The following is a 12,360-nucleotide window of genomic DNA, read 5'->3' on the forward strand; positions in this document are numbered from 1 at the left end:
GCTAAAACTGGCCGTTCCTGCAGATTTTCTTTATTCAACATCAAGAAGATCAGGCTCTTTCTTTTGGAACATGCTTCACAACTCCTTGTTCAAGCTCTTGTTCTGTCCAGGCTGGACTATTGCTCTCTTGGCAGGTCTTCCAGCTAGTTCTATCAATCCTTTACAATTAATCCAGAATGCGGCAGCAAGATTAATTTTTAATGAGCCAAAAAGAATGCACGTCACACCTCTGTTTATCAATTTGCACTGGCTACCAATAGCTGCTCGCATAAAATTCAAGGCATTGATGTTTGCCTACAAAACCACCACTGGCTCTGCATGCACCCCTTTACCTAAATTCATTACATCAGACTTATGTGCCTCTGGAAGCTTGCGTTCTGCAAGTGAACGTCGCTTTATTGTGCCATCCCAAAGAGGCACAAAATCACTTTTACGGACTTTTAAATTATAAATGTCCTTCTTCAAGAATCGGCTAAAAACACATCTTTTCCATCTTTATTTGACCCTCTAACTCTAGCACTCTCTATTCTAATTCTATTCTTTAAAAAAAAAAAAGAAAAAACACTTGTCCCTTTTAGACTTGCTCTCTATTCATTTGCTGCTTGTTTTCTTTAAAAAAAAAAAAAACCTAACACTTGCTTTCTAATCTTTTTGTGTTCTATCTGTTTTCTTTTCATTTATTATACAATTAACAAAAGCAAAAAACACCTCTAACACTAGCTTGCTCTATTCTTTTTCTATTCTATCGGTTTTCTTTTTATTGATTATATTATTTAAAAAAAAACTTGCTACGTGTACTGCGTTAAACTAACTGAGACTTGTTATAGCACTTGTATATCATTGCTCTTTTGTTGATTTTAATTGCTTCCATTGACCTAATTTGTAAGTCGCTTTGGATAAAAGCGTCTGCTAAATGACTAAATGTAAATATATATACACACACACATAAATGTAAATTATATAGACTTTTTTCTACATTACTGTAATGAGAATGAGATTGCTTTGCAATAATTAGTGTAAAAAATAATATTTTATTATGCTTTCATTATGCTTATTTATATATATTATTTATGTATTTATTTGCTGAAAACTATACTCCCCATCAGGCCATATCCATATAAACAAGAATTAATGAAATCAAAACATTACCTGTTTTTACTTCAATATTATTCTCATTGTTTTTTTGTTTTGTTTTTTCAGGATCTGAGTGGTTATATTTTTTCATGTTCCCTATTTTCCGACATTATGGACCCAATTTTCATATAATGAGATACTTGAATGTGGCAGTGAATCAACAGTATGGTTTAGTAATTAAAATCATTTAATTATTGTCCGTGCAGAGGCTATTCCGTTTTATTGATCTATGGCGCATTCATTTTGATTCTTTACACGTGTAATGATGTCCAGTGACTTGTTTGCATTATTTATGCATTATTTTATTTATTTGTAAGACTTTTTTATGACTAAATTTGGTAATGGGAGAGTAAAAATATTTTTAAAACGTACACCGTTCAAACTAGGCTGCTTATGTTGAAGTGTTTGGGATGTGGCTTTTAATGATGAGACCTTTTTTGTAATCAGGCTCTCAAAAAGTATATAACAATTTGGATATAGATTTATCGGCCAACATATCGGTTATCGGCTTTCAAAAATAAAGAATAATCGGTTATCGGTATCGGCCAAAATTTTCATATCGGTGCATCCCTAGTTATGACTGAAGTGTAATATAGTTGTTTTGCCTGTTTTTGATCTGCAAGCTTCCAGCTCTGACATCATTATGCTTATTTATATATATTATTTATGTATTTATTTGCTGAAAACTATACTCCCCATCAGGCCATATCCATATAAACAAGAATTAATGAAATCAAAACATTACCTGTTTTTACTTCAATATTATTCTCATTGTTTTTTTGTTTTGTTTTTTCAGGATCTGAGTGGTTATATTTTTTCATGTTCCCTATTTTCCGACATTATGGACCCAATTTTCATATAATGAGATACTTGAATGTGGCAGTGAATGAAATTACCTGTAGTGAGTGTTGCAGGAAAATGCATGTTATGACTGAAGTGTAATATAGTTGTTTTGCCTGTTTTTGATCTGCAAGCTTCCAGCTCTCTTATGCATTATTTTATTTATTTGTAAGACTTTTTTATGACTAAATTTGGTAATGGGAGAGTAAAAATATTTTTAAAACGTACACCGTTCAAACTAGGCTGCTTATGTTGAAGTGTTTGGGATGTGGCTTTTAATGATGAGACCTTTTTTGTAATCAGGCTCTCAAAAAGTATATAACAATTTGGATATAGATTTATCGGCCAACATATCGGTTATCGGCTTTCAAAAATAAAGAATAATCGGTTATCGGTATCGGCCAAAATTTTCATATCGGTGCATCCCTAGTTATGACTGAAGTGTAATATAGTTGTTTTGCCTGTTTTTGATCTGCAAGCTTCCAGCTCTGACAACGCTGCTGTCTGGGACACTAAAACCCAATCCTGTGAGGTTCAAATGATCCTGATAATATTGGTTCAAACCCTGAGTGTGATGTGCTCAGGTCTCCTGAGATCAGAGGAGTCAATGCCCAGAATCAAGCTGCACTGCTCTTTCATTTAGACACATGTACAGCCCTGCAGACACAAAACTCCATTTCACAACCAACAGCTGAAAAGTGAGCAGACTTTGGTGTTTTATCAACTATGTGTTTTGAAGGACTTACAGACAACGTCTGGTATCACAACTATTTGAGGAAATTGCTTTGCATGCTTTTGAAATATATTACAAAGTTCAGAGAGTACAGCTGTTGAATGCACATTGTGTATTTTGTGATGGCATGCCAAATAACAGGCCAATTTTATCAATGTACCGTGAGAAAACAGATAATTAATGAAAAACGCATAATGCATTTGATAGGATTTCACACCATTCTGATTCTATTGAAGAAAAAGTTCACCCCAAAAAGTACATTTGCTGAAAATACACTCACTCTCAGGCCATCCAAGATGTAGATGAGTTTGTTTCTTCATCAGAACAGATTTGGAGAAATGTATTGCATCACTTGCTCAGCAATGGCTCCTCTGCTGTGAATGGGTGCCGTCAGAATGAGAGTCCAAACAGCTGATAAAAACATCACAGTAATCCACACCACTCCAGTCCATAAATTAGCGCCTTAATGAAGTATTTGTTTCTTACAAATGTGCAGCTTTACACTTCACCAGACATTAATTGATGGACTGCAGTGTTGAGGATTACTTGTGGATTATTGTGATGTTTTTATCAGCCGTTTGGACTCTCATTCTGACGGCACCCATTCACTGCAGAGCATCCATTGGTGAGCAAGTGATGGAATGCTACACATTTCTTCAAATCTGTTCTGATGAAGAAACAAACGTATCTACATCTTGGATGGCCTGAGGGTGAGTATATTCTCAGCAAATTTTCATTTTTGAGTTAACTATTCCTTTAATTAAATCATTTTAAATAATCCACCAACAAGTTTTAAGCAGTTCAATTGCTGTGCTTAAGGGATCTAGAATACGGTCATGCAGAATAAGGAATTAATATGTGCTTTGTAAGTACTACTAAACAGCCAATATGCTAGTAATATGCATGCTAATAAGAAACTTCCTCTGCTGTGAATGGGTGCCGTCAGAATGAGAGTCCAAACAGCTGATAAAAACATCACAGTAATCCACACCACTCCAGTCCATAAATTAGCGCCTTAATGAAGTATTTGTTTCTTACAAATGTGCAGCTTTACACTTCACCAGACATTAATTGATGGACTGCAGTGTTGAGGATTACTTGTGGATTATTGTGATGTTTTTATCAGCCGTTTGGACTCTCATTCTGACGGCACCCATTCACTGCAGAGCATCCATTGGTGAGCAAGTGATGGAATGCTACACATTTCTTCAAATCTGTTCTGATGAAGAAACAAACGTATCTACATCTTGGATGTCCTGAGGGTGAGTATATTCTCAGCAAATTTTCATTTTTGAGTTAACTATTCCTTTAATTAAATCATTTTAAATAATCCACCAACAAGTTTTAAGCAGTTCAATTGCTGTGCTTAAGGGATCTAGAATACGGTCATGCAGAATAAGGAATTAATATGTGCTTTGTAAGTACTACTAAACAGCCAATATGCTAGTAATATGCATGCTAATAAGAAACTAGTTAATAGTGAATAACGTTAGCATTCACTCTTGTCTGAATGTATGCTATTGTGGTGAAGTCCTTGTGCTAATAATACTCTCACATATTTGAAACATACATTTAGTTGATTTCACATAACAACGAAGGAAATAGGACACCAAACCCAGAGGTTTCAGCATGTAACTTTGTTCTGAGTGTTTCACATTTCCTGTGATATTTGTAAACTAGCAGTTTTTCATTAATCAGATTTCAGTGGGGAAATCTGTCATAATGTGACAGAAATGTATAACTACGACACTTTGAAGACATTTTAGGCTCATAAACATCAGAATATTACTCTTGGGAATGTTCTGAATGGAATGGGGGAGTGAAAGAGAGAGAGAGAGGCTGGCTTAACATTCCTCATATTCTCACCTAATCAGTAAAAAGCATATGGAGTCCAGGGTGGAATGGATTTATCATACACTAGAGGATGAAGCACATTTCCTAGATAGTAATAATGTGCTCGATGGATGGAGAAATGCACTGTGGGACCTGCTCAGAAGAAGTGTGGATGCATGGGAAATGCACTGGGTGCTGATTGCTCTGGCTCCATCTGCGTTTTATATTTTTGAGGAGATAAGGTGCACCCATTTTTTCGGTGCATAACTTTCATTATTTATGGAAAAAACAGACCTGTGGTCAAAAGAGCAGGTCTCACTGTGTGATTCGTTCAGTGTGGCTTCACCCACATGCTGTATCTCCACCACCATATGCACTGCGTTGTGTTATCAAGGCAATTAATATGATGTTTTCTGGAATTTGGGAGTCTTTAAATAAGTGGTTTAACCCTATCCAATAGGGTTATACTATAATATACTATACCTACTTACTATTAATTAGTTTTTATTAGTATTAATTAGTTAAAGAGTTTATTGAGGGAAAACACTTAATAGTGAGTATGTGTTCCCTAATCTAAATTGTTACAGAGTCAACTATGATGTTGAAGTAAGAAGTTACAAAATTTTTCATGTTTTTTTAATATGTTATACTATCTTATTTTATAAATATGAACAACTTGTGTGTGTGTGTGTGTGTACGTATTTGTATTATGAATTGTTGTGTTGAGTTTCAGTGGGGCATGTTGTCACAAAACCTTGTGTTGAGTTTCAGTGGGGCATGTTGTCACAAAACCTTGTGTTGCGTTTCAGTGGGGCATGTTGTCACAAAACCTTGTGTTCTCTAGGTTGAATATCAGCTTGGTATAAGTTATGTTCAGCAGTGTTTAGTACAAGCACTCCGTAAAATGGACGACATGTCAGACTTCCAAAAAGGGCAAATCATGAAAATCTGTTTAGCAGCAGCATCTGTAACCTTAACAGTCCAATGTTTTGGTGTTTTAAGAACATCTGTCTTTCCGATTATGACTGTGTTCACAATGCATACTAAAACTTTATCAGCAAAGAAGAATACTGAGTGAAAATCGAAAGTGAATGACAGGGACTGTTGAACACTGTCCAGACAATCCAAAGTCAACGTCCATGAAAGAACTGTAAAACTGCGAAAACTTTAATCACAGACACCAGAGCTAAAAAGCAAAAAAGATGGTGCGATCATGCGATCATAAAACCTGGACATTTGGAGCACCAAGATGAACTGCCATGTCCAGATAAATCACCTGACAATCACCCGGCTTCACTTTTGCCAAACCAGCGTGGGCAGTTTTGGAGAGAAGACTGAGAAGCAGATTTCATCCTCCACCTTCTCTAAATCAACATTCAGCTGGAGACTATTCAAATGTTGTACTGAATGAATCTAAGAAGCTGGAAGCTAAAGGCAAATGGTGGTAATAAAGAAATACTGCCTATTTCCCAGGAGTCCGTATTCAGAGCTGGGTAGATTACTTGAAAATTGTGATTTGTTACTGATTCCAAATTACATGATAAAAATTGTAATCAGTAACGTAATCCATTACATTACACTACACATTTTAGGGAATATAATCAGACTACTTTTTGATTACTTTTAGATTAATTTTGTTTTGACCTAACTCATTTACCACATTGATTTAAATGGGATAATCTTGTTACCATAGGGATATAAAAATGCAAAGAAAATATAGTCCATCCATTGTTTTTAACAACATAAAGTGCATTAAACATTACGTCAAGGTTTACCAAACTGGAGTTTGTGAAGGAACTGCAGGGGGTTCGTGAGTTTAATGAAAAGCTAATAATTAATTCAATCATAAAAATGTAAAATGAAAATAAATCCTTTTAAAATAACATGAATGAAAATAAAACACTTACTAAAAAAAAAGACCTTTAATTTGTTTACCTGCATGTCATGTTTCGACTTAATCAACGTCAGAGAACCGTGAACATGCAAATGTGTTACTTAATTATGAACTTGTTACCTTAAAATCTCAGAGTTCTAGTAAATATATCGGGTGAAAGAGGTTTTGAATCACTACATTAAATGTTAATAAGAAATAACGTGAATTTTAATGTGTTTGAAAGACAAAAGACTTCCCAAGGTACTTGGTTAAATAACCCACTGAGTGATAATTCAAATAAACATGAATGTTTTGTAGTTGATGCAATGTTGAGAAAACGCTTCTTAAAATTGAACTGATTTCTGTAAATCCAGTGGTCAAATGCTGTGTGGCCTCTCAGTTGTCTGTGTAATTATAGCCACCTGACTAATGACTGATCTCTGTGTGAATGTCCACAACACTGGAAGACTTTCTGAGTGAATATAAGCAGTAGGCTATTTGAGAAAGAAGCATTTAAAAGATGAAAAAGAGGAATTACGGAGAATCAATAAATTATAAGTAATTGCTATCATGTGAATAACGTAAATCATGTAATCAATAAAAAAGTAACTGTCTGATTACGAGTATTTAAAAATGTAGCTAATTTAATCTAGTTACAGGTGCTTCATTTTTGGAATCTGATTACGTAATCTAGATTACATGTAATCAGTTACTACCCGGCTCTGGCCAGATTATTTTGTCGAACCCCTGTGTTTCTTCTGATCTTAAAAAACTTTTGATCTAAAGGCTTCTGCTTAAATGCACGAAATTAGTTTCCAGCATACGTGACGTGAACTCCTTGAATACCGTAAAAAAAAAACATTAAGCACGCACAGTGGGACAAAACGGGGTGCAAAATTGAAAAAATAAAACCTTGTACTCAGACAAATGAAACTACATTTATGTATCTTATATGTACTGAGCTATGCTTTGATGCAATCTCCCAACTTTTCTCTTTTTTAACAAAATTTGCTTTTTTTTTAGCTTGGACTGTGTAATGTAATTTCAGCTTTATCTTTAACAGCATTCAAGATGCTTTTAACATTTCCAAACACATTCTGGTGTTAGCAGACAGAATACACTTTCACATGTGACCAACAATTCCACAACAAATATAAAATATCATCATGAAATATTATCAAAATATTCAACTGACGGAGGTGACGAAAACCTGAATTTGTAGTCATTTTAACTATCAAATACATCGAATCAGTCAATTACTGTATTAAAACAAACACAACAAACAGTGAGTATGTTATTGTTTATAAAGCTTTTATTCAAGAGTCACATTGAAGTATGTTGATATATCACTATATCACTGGAACACTAAATCTTATGGTGGTGACATCTGACGGTGTTGACAAATTTGGCATTTCTTTCACAAAACCAATGGAGTTCATGTAGTAGCCATTTTATTTTTATCTGTTGATGCTAGATGCTAATGGCACCTGCTTCAGGAGAATACAATTATCTAAATATTTCAAATAATTTCCTCAGAAATTGGAAGATGGTGTTGACATATCATGGCTGTGACAAAGGAAATATTAACATTAGGATTTAAAATATTCTAAAACTTAGCAGAGCCTGTCTGACACTGCTGTACTCTGCAGGGTTGAACAAGGGGGTGCTTTAGAGTGACAGCAGCCCCTGATATTCCCTGATTTTATTACATTTTATTGAATGTCTGACGGTGTTGACCAAAAGTGGGGACGCAGCTTTAAAATCTTATGAAACATGCATGTGTCATTAAAAAACAACCTTGCTTTGATAGGAGATATTATTAAGTGTTGCTTTTGATAAAACAAGCTCTTTTTCATTATTAAAAAAACTATCAATTTTATTGCATATGAATGATTGAACCCTTCTCTGTGGACACACTGTTTTAAATGTAGTGAGAGGACATTAAGAAACACAGATTTGGTATAATAATGATAAAATTAAATTGAAGGTGATAATTGTGTTAAATACATTCTATTATTAATCCCTCATGACATTTAAAATGGAAAATATTTTTATTTTTAAACCTAATAGCAGTTACCCTTGCTGGACCTTGTTTTGTCCCACGTCTCAAGAATGACTGACATAATGAAGTTGATCGAGTGAATATCCAGAGTGTGCACTGCTGGAATACACAAAGAAGAAGCTGAACGTTTTTATTTGTTTAAAGGGGTCATATGATGTGATTTCAAGTTGTCCTTTCTCTTTGGAGTGGAGAAGAAACAAAGCAACCTCGGCGTCCGATCGCAGGTCTCCGCTCCTTGAGTTCTCTCCAGCGCTGGAAAGCTGATCCGATATTTACACGGGTCCTACTTCTTGCCTTAAGCCGCCTTTTGTTCCGCAGACGTTTTCGTCTTTTGTTTTTTTATCCGCCATCTCTATCTTTCTGTCGCTCGGCTCGCTAATGTCCGTCTTGTGCACTGAATGCGCTCTCCTCCGCATCCACAGTAGACACGCCCCTTACTGCTGATTGGTACAAGTTTGTTTTGCTATTCCGCCCCGAATTGGTTTTCTAAAGTGTTTTTGAAAAATCACTTACCCCACCTTTAATCTGAGGGATGACATAACTGAAGTTGTTGCGTAATCACTTAGAAACATGTCACATCACTGACTGTCAGTCTTAAAAGTTTTAACCTGTTTTAACAGCAAAGAGATTTGAAAGTTAGAGTTTGGCTGATATGTGTTTTTCTTCTGGCTCGTGCTGATATCGATATCTAAAGCAGGGTGGCTGATAATTTGCCAATTAATGATGACAAATTATTTGTGAAGAATCTTGTTAAAGAGAACACCCACTTTACAAGACATTTACTCAAAATTAATGTACAAAAAAATGATTATAGATGCAAATGATTCATCGACATGTTGAAGCAAGTCAGTAGAATTTGGGGAAAGTGGGACGATAACCGATTTGGTCGATCAGCCTGTCTGTCACCCGAAGTTATAATGATTTGTAGCAGTCCGTTTACATGTGATATTTGTTAATAAATTAATTTTGTTTTAGACAGCCTGGTGAAAATAAAGCGTCTGGGGCTTTGCACAGCAATGTGAGGTATATAGGAATGAGACATTTGTTGGTTGGACGATGACAGTCTGGCTCCATATTGGTGGAAAAGGGGCAATAGGCTCGTTTGACTATAGGTTCAGACTTTTTTTGCATTTTCTGTATTGGTTTTGGGAAATCTGAGGAATTCTGTGACAAGAATTTAAATATAAAATGTTTTAAATAGAGCTTGTTGGTAATGTGAAGTAGGGCTGTGCGATATGGACAAAAAAAAAACTATCCCGATTTCTTTGAGCAATTTTGCGATTTCGATTTTAATCACGATTTTGACAAACACAGACATGCTTTACAGTCATGAATGCATTCAGTGTGAATTTGAAACATATTTCCAAAAGAAAACCAATTAGAGCTTTATCAAAAAGCTGTAACATGTCTCTAGAACTGACATAAGGCAAAATAATCACTAAGTAAAGGTGTAACAAAATGTCTCTAGAATAGACATATGGCAGAAAAAAAAAAAAAGTGACTGCTGCAGACGCACCGCTCCTGGAGCGCACTGCCAGAGCGCAATCGTGTGCAGTGTTAACACTCTGATCTGTTAACATGGGCGCGGACAAAATACGCACCACAGACGGAGTGTGTGAACCTGGCTTTACGTTTGTATGCCCGCCTGTTCTGTTCTCGTGCTCCATTTAGGCACGCTGTATTCTGATTGGTTCGGATAGCATACTGTGTGGCGGTCGGGGGCGCGGAAAATCGTGCAATAAAGCGATTTAGAAATCGCTAAAATCGCGATTTTATGACGATTCCGAATAATCACACAGCCCTAATGTGAAGCATAATCAATTTAGCTAAAGTATTTAGTAAACATGGGATGTGTAGAACTTGTCAGAAGTTCCTTCTGCTGAAAAATCCGTAGCAGAGTTTCTGCTGAAGTTGTCGCAGAATTCCGTGGGCGCAGATTCCATGTGGGCTTGTGTGTGATCACATCCTCTATACTGAATGGTCAATCCGGGCATCTGCTGATCTTTCTTGCTGATTCAGCTCTTTAGTCATGAGAAGAAGTTGAGGACTCCAGGCAGGCATCACATGACCCACATGAGTATTCTCACTACATCGAACCAAGAAAACCTTTGATTGTTCCATTGGCTAACCTGATCAGTTAATCAGTTAGAACAACAACTGACCTCATATTTTGGTCCACGGATGGTATTTTAACCATTGGACTTTCTCCTGACCAAACAGAATAGCTTATTTTGTCTTCCAGAGGCAATCCAAGACAAAATGCCTTTTGAGACTAATGATTTATAACCGGTTAAGATCCTTTAAAGGGGTCATATGATGCTGCTAAAAAGAACATTATTTTGTGTATTTGGTGTAATGAAATGTGTTTATGCGGTTTAAGGTTAAAAAACACATTATTTTCCACATACTGTACATTATTGTTTCTCCTCTATGCCCTGCCTTTCTGAAATGCGTCGATTTTTACAAAGCTCATCGGTCTGAAAGCGAGGTGTGCTGTGATTGGCCAGCTATCCAGTGCGTTGTGATTGGCCGAATACCTCAAGTGTGAGACGGAAATGTTACGCCCCTTGCCACATTGTGATTGTGCCCTGTCAGGCCGGAGCGATGATTCAAAAACATGAAAACCCATTATAAACGAGGCATTCGTTGCATCAAGTGGGGACATAATTATGGATTATAATGACTTATACTGTCTTTTTACACGTTGCGTTGCATCGCGCCGCGTAAACATAAAACCATGTCTGCATTTGTGATCGGAGAAATGACAAACAACAAGCCCTACTCTACACTGTTCAAAAGTCACGCTTTAAATATATAAAATATAAAAACTCTTTAAATATAAAAGACGTACTTACAGTCTGTGAGTCAAAACAGCCGGTTTACGACATGGCAGCGGAAACAAAAAAACTACAGCGAGAATAAAAATTACGCCGCCTTTCTTTGCGTGAACATTTGGACTGTGTTATGCAAATCTTCCCACACAGTGATGTAGATATGTGGGGGCGTGTTAGAACGAGCCGTTTTAGGTAGGCGTGGCTGACTCTGAACTTTTATAAAGAATATCTCTTTGGATTTGAGACTTTAGTCTTTGCAACTTTACAGATCATCTTTATGCACCAAGAGCTTGTAACAGTCCAAAGAGAAAGGAAAAATTGAAATGGCATCATATGACCCCTTTAACAAACTCATTAGTGCTTTATCTTTAATAATATATAATGGGAGATGTTTACACTGGAGAGTGTAAATATCTGTAATTATTGTTGAAGTAAGAACAGGATCATTTTGTTCACACATCTGGCAGTGGTTATGTAATCTAATGAGCAATGGAGGCTGGTTGAATGCAAAATATACATGGTTGGTTTGGTTGCTCTGCAGGCAGCATTTTAAGGCATTATATGCATGCTCATTTCGGCTCAATTTTAACGAAGCATTGCATTTATTTTCATGTAGAAGCCAATACATTGTGCTCGGTGGAAAAAAATTTATCCAAGATGGTGTGCACCAAAAAATAATCTTAAATATTATTTATACAATGCTTAGTTGAGAATGGGCTCTTTTGCTTGAATATTTTTGTGCTATGTTGCTAACAACGCAACAAAAACATTCTAACTCCAATATCTAGCCTATTGAAATCAAGTGTGAGTCCAGTCTCTTGTGCACTTTGTGTGATAATTGCTGTTTGTGTGACAGGCAGAGTTGCTGTCTATTAAGACACTGTGTAAGTTCCCTAGTATTTGCTGTTAAACAGCATTTCATAAATAGATTCCTCACACCAGCTACTTCTGATGAACTGTAGCTGGTAAGTGTTTTTTTCCTTCAGTTTTTAATGGCTGTTCTGGGGTTACTGGTGCTAGTTTGTAAATCAAATTTCCCAGGAAACCATTA

This window comes from Sinocyclocheilus grahami, unplaced genomic scaffold (genome assembly GCF_001515645.1).
Source record: "Sinocyclocheilus grahami isolate Dianchi unplaced genomic scaffold, SAMN03320097.WGS_v1.1 scaffold140.1, whole genome shotgun sequence".
Taxonomy (NCBI): domain Eukaryota; kingdom Metazoa; phylum Chordata; class Actinopteri; order Cypriniformes; family Cyprinidae; genus Sinocyclocheilus; species Sinocyclocheilus grahami.